Raw genomic sequence first — 10,381 nt, 5'->3', positions numbered from 1 at the left:
GAGTCCGCCTGCCAATGCAGGGGACAGGGATTCGTGCCCCGGTCCAGGAAGATCTCACATGCCGCGGAGTGGCTGGGCCCGTGAGCCTTGGCCGCTGAACCTGGACATCCGGAGCCTGTGCTCTGCAATGGAAGAGGCCACAACAGTGAGAGGCCAGCCTACTGCCAAAAAAAAAAAAATCTAAAAACAACAACAATAACAACACTGACAATACCAATTGCTGATGTTGTGGAGCGTCAGGGACTCTCATTCATTGCTGGTGGAAATGCAAAATGGTACTGCCACTTTGGAAAACAGTCTGTCAGTTTTTTACAAATGTAAATAATCTTTCCATATGATCCATCAATGGAACTTCCAGATTTTTGAAAACTCTTGTCCACATAAAACCTGCATGGAAATATGTAGCAGCTTTATTCTTGAGTAACCCAAGCTACAAGAAACCAAGATGTCATTCAATCAGTGAACAAGATAAACTGTGATTCATCCATATAATGCAATATTATTCAGTGATAAAAAAGATCTATCAAGCCATGAAAATATATGGATGAAACTTAAATGCATACTGTTAAATGCAAGAAGACAGTCTGAAATGGCTACTATATATATAAATATATATATATTCATATATCAAATTATATGATATTCTTGAAAAATATATCTATAGAGACAGTAAAAATATTAGTAATTGCCAGGAGTTCAAGGGAATGAAGGGCAGGATTAAATAAGTGACACAAAGAAGAATTTTTATCATTGTAAAACTATTCTCTATGATACTGTAATTATAGATACATGACACTGTGCTTTTGCCTAAACCCTCAGATATTTATAGCACACAAAAATTTTAATGCATGCAAATTTAGTAAAAAGATATTTAGATGATCAGGGAAACCTCAGAATAAAATGGACAATGTGACAAAGCAATCTAAACATATTACAAATGTATGAAACAATCTCACTGAAGGGAGCTGGAAAAAGGTGCTGATCTAAATATATTTGTAAATGAGTGAAATCTGTAAAACTAAAGGAAAAATAAAATTACCATAAACACTGTGTTCTAGCTAATAAAACTGTTTCCCATGGGGATAAAGTTAACAATTATGATGCTGTTACGAATGTATACTGGAACTAAACAATTACATAAATGGATGATAAATAGTGGGAGCAGGTTTTCTCACTTATTGGAGTGGGACTTTACAGATAAGTGAGGGAAGGAGGCTAGAATGATAAATGTGATAATGGGTATAGTTGGAGACATCAGTATGAATTTATGTTAGCTTACTATAGATACAGGTGGTTACATATTAGAAATATTTACAGATACATGTATATACAAGGGTTAGTATACACACATATATTTTCTTGGTCTGTCATCTGAGAGACCCGAGAATCTATCATACCTCAGTAGCAAGGAGAATAGCTGAAATCCAGATCTTGTTTCTAATATCCAGTTAAAAGAGAAGCAGACCTCTTTAAAGAAATGGCTGATTCTAGGACAGTGACAGGAAAAATACAAAATGAGTCTGCAGCAAGGAAAGTAGAATAGTGCTTTTAAAAAAACCCGCAGTGATAGGACATGTCAAAGGGATACAGGAGTCAACTGAAAGAGCTCACAATGGCCACTGCTGGAACATTTGAGCAACAAGATAAAGTAGTATTGGATCATAACTGAAATATCCATGAGGCCATCCTGATATAAATAAACTGGATAGAACTGACAAATTTCCCATACAGAAGAATTTCTTTTATGTAGATACTTTGTCCTCAAGGAGATGGAGCATAACTGCCTACTCCTAGGTATGGGCTGTGTGTAATATTTTTTTTTCCAAAGAGCACAGGATAGAGAAGAGAGAAAAAAGATTAACTTTACAGTGGAGAAAATTGACAAGCACTACTTTAGCTTGTTGGTCAAGATCAACATCAATGGCTGATGTTATCCTATCAAAATAAATTCTGTTGGTAGTGTACACTTGATTGATGGGCTGAAAGTGAAAATCTCTGTAGTTGTTCACCCTAATCCCATAACATTTATCACAAGAAAAATATCAGATACATTTCAATAGCAGAAAATTCTATAAAGTGCCTGATAGACCAAGCAATGTCTTTTTGTTTGTTTGTTTCTTTTGTTTTTTGTTTTCCCCATGGCTTGGTGGAGGGGTTTCAAATCTCATGATGTCTAGAGAAAATGGATGCCTTTTCTGCTATCTTTCTCTGCTTGTAATTAAGGTAACTTTCAGCAAAACCACATAGGCATGGCCACAGCATTTGGTTATATTTTTAAATTGGTGTTTTAATTTCTGTTAATCCATTTTCTTTCTGCATGGCTGGAAGAATCCGGATAAATATGGGCTATCTAAGACAGTGTTAATGGCATTATTTCTTTTCAGAATCAACCTTGGGAGATAAATAATAAAGCCTCTTCTCTTAATGAGATTTCTAAACCGCATCATTCTTTTCAATATTTTTCTTCCCTATCCATAACTTCACTTCTCTTTATTTTTTTAACATAAAAAATAAAATGCTAGTGGCAAAAGGCTTGTTGTAAGTGCATCATAAAGACATATATATTGGCCTTCAAGGCACATTTATTGTTGATGAATGACAACTATGCAGAGAGAAACGGTTTATGTTTGCTTTTTCCCTTCCCCAAAATAGCTGACAGTTTCTAAAAATCTTAATAGATCTTGAGTATCATAATTAATGACAAAACCTATGGATGCATTGAACATAGGTCTTCTACCTTGGCTTTGACTGCCCCACTTTTTGGTATTGGATAATTGATCAAATTAGTGTTATTAACCAGAATGAGGGCATATACGTGTAGTTATTGCTTATATCATGGCCCAATAAAGAAGGAAGAGGGTTGTTAGGAGGAATGGATGTTAATTCAGTTCACTATGATTTCACCAGTTCTGAGTTAAAGATAATAAAAAACACTTCATTTATATGCCTCCTAAAATATTAAAGGATAATCTACAGCTCATTTATCATATATTAAGACAGATATCTTAGCTGTATAACTAAATTAAAGCTAACAAAATCTAACACTCTGTAGTCACTTCTGATATTCTCTCCACTACTTTTCCCCCAAGGAAATGTTACAGAATCTCATTTTTAATTCTGAGATGAAGACATGGTTAGAGTCATATATTAAACAGCTCACTACATTCACAAAAGGCATAACTCGACCATAGTATTACAATAATTGAGGCATAGCAGGTTCTCCTGGATAATAGGCATAATCCCTAGAATTAGCCTGTAGTACCTGATTTTTTTCAGAGCTGTAAAATTGTTTTAAATTCTTTATTCTGTTTTCTTGAAACAGTTCATAAGGGTTGACCACTTTATTTTTATATTTAATTGACAGAAAATCAAAAGACAAGTAGACAAACTAGATGGGAGACTGGAGCTTGTCAAAGGTATAAGTAGGCATTTAATTCTATTGTTACCCTGTTCAATGCATGAATCTCAGCAACTTCCCTCTGGCCTTATTTTCTTTCATCATTAAGCATATTGACTATTCTTCTGATAGTTATAGTAACTATGACTATATCTTCTGTTGATGACTTCTGAATCTGCTACCGAACCAAACTTGACTCTGCTTGCCCATGCACAGTAAAGCCAATTTACTGACACTGGGTTGTGGTGAAGGAAAGTGGAGCATTTATTCCAGGGTGCCAAGCAAGGAATCGGGGACAGCTCATACTAGAAAAACGCAAACTCCTTTATGGGTTTTAGGAAAGCATTTTTAAAGGCAAGATGAGAGAATGGAGTAGTAAGGTCTGTGACCAGCCCATGCACAATTCTTTGATTGGTTGATGGTGAGGTAACAGGGTAGTGTCACAGGGGTTAACATTATCAATCCTCAGGCTCCATAGGTCTGCGGGCTACATGTTCACAGTCATCAAGCAGTAACTTCTTCCATTTGGTGGGTGTTTTATCATCATAAAATAACTCAGGAAGTGTACATCAGATACTGTTATCTGTGTACTTCTGAAAGGAGCAAAAACAGAGGACCTGGAGGGAGGGGTTTCTCCCAGGAATGCCCTATAGGGTCCTCCTCGATTACAAATCTAAATCTTCTGTCACCATCTTGCATTTAAATTAAAATCCAATATTTCCAGCATCTCATTAGACATTTTTGGAGTTAATCTGTCACCACGAAATCAATACATAAGAGATTGAGGTCCCCTAAACTGGCTCTTCTCTCCATCCCTTGTGTTTACCAATGACATCAAAATTTTTGGAATCACCCAGGCTTGAAAATGTCAAGTTGCCTTTGAAGTAGATAAAGTGTAAGCATGTAACTTCCTTCAAACCCTTAATTCTATAGATCACAAAGAAGATTTTTGCTTTGGGGGTTTTGGGAAGCAAATATTTCCTCATAATCGCCTTCATATTAATTACTTTCCTCTTTAACAGCACTGACACCACTTTGTACTAAAACAGAGGTGAGCAAACTTTTTCTATAAAGGGCTGTAGAGTAAATACTTTCATCTTTGCAGGTTAGTTGGTCTCTGCTGCAACATTCATCTCTGCATTGTAGAACAAAATAGTCATAGAAAATATGTAAACAAACGGGCATGGCTGTGTCCAATAACATTTTATTTACAAACACAGGTGTCTGGCAGGATTTGCCCCATGGACTGTAGTTTGCCAATTCCTGCAATACCGTTGCCAACACATAACTGGATCACCAGGCATCTTCTCATTGCCTGGCCTGAAAAATGTTCTCCCTCAAGCGTATCTGTCTACAAATAGCTATTTGATCAACATTCTTCAAGGATTGTTGTTTCCATAATACTGTTCTTTTACTAAATTTTTTCAAGTGGTCCTCAAACAGAAGTTGGCATTGACCATTAGTTTTGTAATAAGGTCTGCACATGGTTATAAAGAAAAAACAAAAACAGAATAGTTCTTGCCCAAGTAGAAATACCCCCTTAGTGGCAAGTTTAAGTCAAGTTAAGGCTTGAAGTCTTCTTCCACTCTCTTATTTCAATTCTCTTTCAACTACAACACTTTGCCAGTCTACAATTCCTTTAAATCCTCAAGGTGCATGCTCTGTATTAGAGAATACCACATTCGAATGCACATATAAATATGTGTAAATATTGAAATCTATTTTTCTATATATTCATAAACACATAAGTTATTGCTTTGTGGGTTTGATATTATTTCATGTGTATTAGTAGTATCCTTAAATATACTCTATATTATTCCTAGAGTATAAGGAACCAAGTCATATACTTTCCTGTGAGAACAGTTGACCCTCTGAATACACATAGCTTAACCATCAGGGCTTAGGCATGAGACCATTTATGTCAAGATGACTTTTCTTTTGTTCCAAGAAATTCTAGCCTGAGAAAATAAAACTTCAAACTAATTAGTAACTTCATTGTTTTTTTCAATTTGTTTCAAACGATTTGTGTGTCCATGTCCAGGTAAACAGTTTCCTCGTCTATGCAAACACCCCCTTCTTAAGATTGTTCATGTCGGCAAACAGCTGGCTTACCAAGAAACAGTTTATTTATCAAGATCTATTTCAAGATCCTCAACTGTCTTTTCTCCCCAATATTATGTGCTGAACTTTGCCAAATTCTAATTGCTCCCTGCCATGAAAAACCTTAAACTACATGAGCCCAGAACCCAATACAGGATTTTTGTAATTTTGTTCCTTTACATTTTTCTGTAATGTAGTTTCATTTTATTTTGCTGTCTTTACGCAATTTTGAATACATGGCTAGAGTCCAGATGGTTTCCCTTCTTGGATGGCTGATTAAGTCGACATTCCAACCACTTCCCTTATGGGCCCTCATAATCCTAGCCACTATGCACCTTCCCTAATCACTCCAGGGACATGTACCAGACAACTAGAGACAATTCCTTTGTCTTGGATTCCAGGAAATTATTCAAATTAGCTAATCCACATGGAGCCCATAAAACCACCTCCCACTTGCCATATCTAAACTGCACCTAACAGCTCCAGCTTGCTGTTACCCTGTCCTCTGGTACGTATGTGTCCCTGACTGGCAGCCTTCTCTCATTTGCAGTTGTAAGCAACAAAAATTCTGCCTTTCATCTATTTGAGTGTCACTGTATCCTGACATCAAAAAAACCTTTAAATCTTAGAAAATACTCCCAATAAGACACACTAGAAGTCTGTCAAGAAGGTGCTCTCCTCACTACAATAGGCATTGATGATGAACTGGTTATTCCAATGGCATTTTCAGGAGTCAGCAGCCAACACCTCTGTCCTCCAGATCACATTTCCCAAGGCTGGAGACTCTGTTAATTAATTGATGGTAGGTTGTATTTTCTCTCATGTTCTTTACTCTTCTATTCTACAGGCACAATTTTTCCCACATAGAATAGGCATATTCTGAATTTCTGAGCCACTTGACCCCTAATTTAACTTGCCACAGAATGTGGACCATTAATTACAAACTAGTTCTTCAGAAAATATTGTTTTAGTATATTTAAGGTACTGTTAAAATGTTTCATAAATTAGAACTTTAAACGCAAGCACCAAATCACTAAGAAAACATTTATTTCCCAAATCTGTGGGTGAAGAGAAGGAGGGGAAAGAAAGCTTCATTTACTGCCTATGATCAACCAGGCTCTGTGTGAGGCACTTTCATATACTCCACTGATTTAATCCTCACTACAACACAGAGAAGAGGGTTACTATACCTGACTTACAGGTGAGGAGAATGAAATCTCACAGTTTGTGGCTTCTTACTTGCCTGAGCCAGTTTTAAAACCTCTTATTAACATTCAAAATTCTTTCCTTTTATTGAATGCCTGCTCTGCATCAGCACTGTGATCAGCACTTTACACAACAATGCAAGATAGATATATTTATCTCTCATTTACAACGGAGGAAATAACCTTCCAGGTATGTAAAATGAGGGGCCTTAAGAGCAACCTAATGTATTCTAAACCAATTCTTTATCTGCTCCCCTTGCCATATTGGGAATGACATTTAAAAGCAAAGCATCTTATACTGTATGACCATATTTAGTCCAAGTGCTTGAGAAATTCTGCTTCTCCAGTAACAATTTTCCAAGTATAACTCAAGAATTCTTTTTGTTTTTTCTGCAACAATTAATTTTTCTCTTTTCCATTAAACAGCTAAATTTGTTTCCCTTCCCTGAGATTTAACTTCAAACCCTGGTTCTCTTTGCTCCCCATGTAACAAATAGGAAGTAATAATGATGCTTTAACTTAGTCACTTGAACGGAGAAATAATCTTACATTTTCAAAACTTAGCATATTTTGAAATAACACAACTTGCTTATTAGGAGCAGTGACAATTAAGAGTAAAAAAGATACAAAAGGAAAGCAAATGATGTCAGTTGCTTCAATGACTTTAGTCACTGACCATCTAAAACTCACCTTCATCTGTGATCATAATATATGAAGACCGTTGAACTGGCGACACCATTGGTAATTGAAAATCACCCATGTGTGATGACAACGTTTTCAGAAGATTAAGGAGTTCTTGTACAAAAGTTGAATATGTCCCCATTAAAATGTGAATAATATTTACAAAGGAATGAGGTCATTTTTCAATACTGAGCAAGAAACTTTGTTCAGTCAATGAAGCACATTTCCACACTTAACAAACAATAAATTAAAAAATGTATATCAATAAAACACACTGACGTTTTCACATTAAAGGAAGGGTGATATTTTTGCAAACTTTCATATAAGAAAATATTGTCTAATTTTCAAACAAAATATTGTTGATAAGTGACCTCTGTCTCTATCACCACCACTGCTTGCAAATTTTAAAGATCTAGTCAACTCTTGAGGATGAGGCTGGGGACAATTAAATACATTTTAATTGAGCTTTACCAGAATGATTCAGACCACAGTGGACTGTCTCTTCTCTAAACCCAAAGTTCTACTGTTTGCATGACTTATTTGGCTATGAACTATCATTAGAACAGTGCATCATTATCTTGCTTTTTTTTACATTTTCGAGGTGTTTATTTTTCTCTCAACAGCGAAAATGAATTTTTTGGTATCCTTGAGAGTAAATTTAATGCACAAGAAAAAGATTTAGGGCTTTTTTGATTTTTTTAATATTAAAATTCAATTATATGAAGTTATAAATTTAAAATTATAGTCTCTTCTTAACCTTTAAAGTGCACCTTAAAAATCGTATTCTTTACTAAATTTTGAAAATCGCTTTTAGAGGGCTTTAAACTTAATTAAATAAAATACTTTAAACATATTCAATTTATAAGTATAATCAACTTTTATTTTTTTAGCTACTTCAATTGTCTAACAAAAACCTTCCCCCCAAATTAAGTTATTCTTATAAACCTCACCAATTAAACTTATAAATATATTAACTTCATTCTTCTTAGCATTTCAGCATTATTTACATAAGTAAAAGTGCCTTATGCTTTTCAATTTAAAATATTAGTCTAAGTCAGCTACTCAAATATATATTTAGTCTTGTAGGTAGTAAAATATACCAAAATTTTCTCAATCATTACATTTTAAGCACTGAATATATACCATTTATAACTAAAATTAAGAGATAATACTAAGGTTTTTAAATTACCTTCACTATTTCTGTCCTGAATTACAATGATCTCAAGGGTAAAAAAACACATTTACTCACTAATTCATCATACCCAATAGTCCGAGGTGACTCAAAGGCTGCAGACTTCAAGAGCAATTTTTCCTGAGCCCCAGAGATGGTGTCTCAGCACTTCCTGTAGTTGTTTTGTTACCAGGTGGGCACACAATGTGTCAAATAGCTTCAACCGAGGAGGTCAACAGAATACCAAACCAGCAATCTTGGTCCTTGTGATAGCAAGCAAAGAATTGCAGACTACCACTTCGGGCTTAAGTGCAAAAACAATGTTTATTAAAGCATAGTTACACTCTCAGAGGGAGAGCGGGCTGTTTCTGCGAAGTGAAACCAGCCCTCTTGTATAGGCTTAAGGGTGTTTATAAGGAGTGATCTGTGAGGAGGCGGGGTGAAATCATGGGTGGGTGACAGGGAATCATTATTTGATTGACAGTCCTGAGTTATGTAACAAGTTCATTATTGTGCATGCCCTTACCCTTGATTTGCTAAGAAAAGCCAGGGCAGGGATGTGTGGGCAAAACCACCTGCAGTTCTTATTATAGTGATGGTATAATGAGCTTGGGTTTACTATAGGTTATACACCTGTCTAGTCTGGGCATGCACAGCCTGGGGAAGTTCCCTCGTGTTATTGCACTTCCTCTTTATCAGGATAAGTTGCCCACCACCCAACCATAATTTCACCCATTCTGGGTGGGGTCAGAGGAAGGTTCCCAGATGGTTGGGGTGTAACTTGACTACTCCCCTCTTGTATTTCCACCACTGTCACCTCCTTGCTGCTAAAGTCTGACTAGCTACCTAACATTCCCCCTCAAGAGTATAGGACCCAATTCTTTGGGAAATGGGTGATGACTGCTCCTGCTGGTAAGGAGTGGAGTTTTGATTGAGTCCCTCCTCTTGCTCTCTTTCAGCTAGGAGGTGGGCTGGAGTGATGACCATCAAAGGGTCCTACATAAATCTCGGTCTCAGGGCCAGGCTGAACAGGCCAGTAACCACCTCACAGAACCATTTGGAATCAAACAACAGTCTGTATGGGTTCTGAAAAAAGTCAAACAAGTAGGTTAATGATACAAGGGCCTAACAACAAAACAAAGGCTATCAGGACTAATGGTCCCAACAAGGGCAACAGCCATGTCCATACCTGGGTCTCCATAGAGGAGATGAGGGTAGAAAGCCAGCTAGGGCCCTGTCCTGCTCTCTCTTTCAGATCTTCAATTAGCTTGATGTTTTTCTTTAAAACGAGAAGGTTTTCTTCAACCTGGCTGGAGGTATTAACATAGAAGCAGCATGGTTCATTTAGCAGGGCATAGAAAACCCTGGCCTCAGGTGTTATAACATTGAGGGTCCTCCTATTTTGTAAAACCACCTTGATCAGAGAATCTAGTGCTGACTGTTGCACCTCAATGGCTGCTACCATATCCTTCCAGGATTCCTGGACTATGATGGTAAGACTGAGAATGCTTCTCTCTAAGAAGGGTATAACTGCAAACAAAATATTCCTCTAAAGACACTGTGGATCACTTCAGGCCAATCAAGAATTGGGTTATCATGAGCATGTCCCCCCCAGTCAGTGGTTCACTTTTGTCTCTTTCGGACAGATCTCAAGGCTTCTTCATGGAATGACCTTAAAGGAATGACCAAAGTTAGGAATGCCTCCTGAGGAAGCTAAATCTTTTGTAGTCACAATTGTTGCCTCCGGGACAGCAGCAATGATCATGCAGGTGCCCCTCTGAAATGTGGGAAGATCTAGATATACCCCGGTACCATATAGAAATGAAA

The 10,381-nt window shown here is 36.8% G+C and overlaps 1 long non-coding RNA gene across 1 annotated transcript; it reads right to left on the bottom strand.

Moving 5' to 3' along the window:
* Positions 1-220: 220 nt before the first annotated feature.
* On the bottom strand, positions 221-8,735 carry LOC129392610 (uncharacterized). The gene is made up of 3 exons (XR_008618781.1): positions 8,646-8,735; positions 1,398-1,487; positions 221-387 (listed from the first exon to the last, which is right to left on the bottom strand). It is a non-coding gene; the product is annotated as an uncharacterized lncRNA (long non-coding RNA).
* Between the last annotated feature and the right edge of the window lie 1,646 nt (positions 8,736-10,381).

The sequence above is a fragment of the Physeter macrocephalus genome, chromosome 12 (assembly GCF_002837175.3).
Source record: "Physeter macrocephalus isolate SW-GA chromosome 12, ASM283717v5, whole genome shotgun sequence".
Classification (NCBI taxonomy): domain Eukaryota; kingdom Metazoa; phylum Chordata; class Mammalia; order Artiodactyla; family Physeteridae; genus Physeter; species Physeter macrocephalus.
Note: the sequence above shows the minus strand (reverse complement) of the source record. Positions and strands in the feature narration are given on the sequence as shown.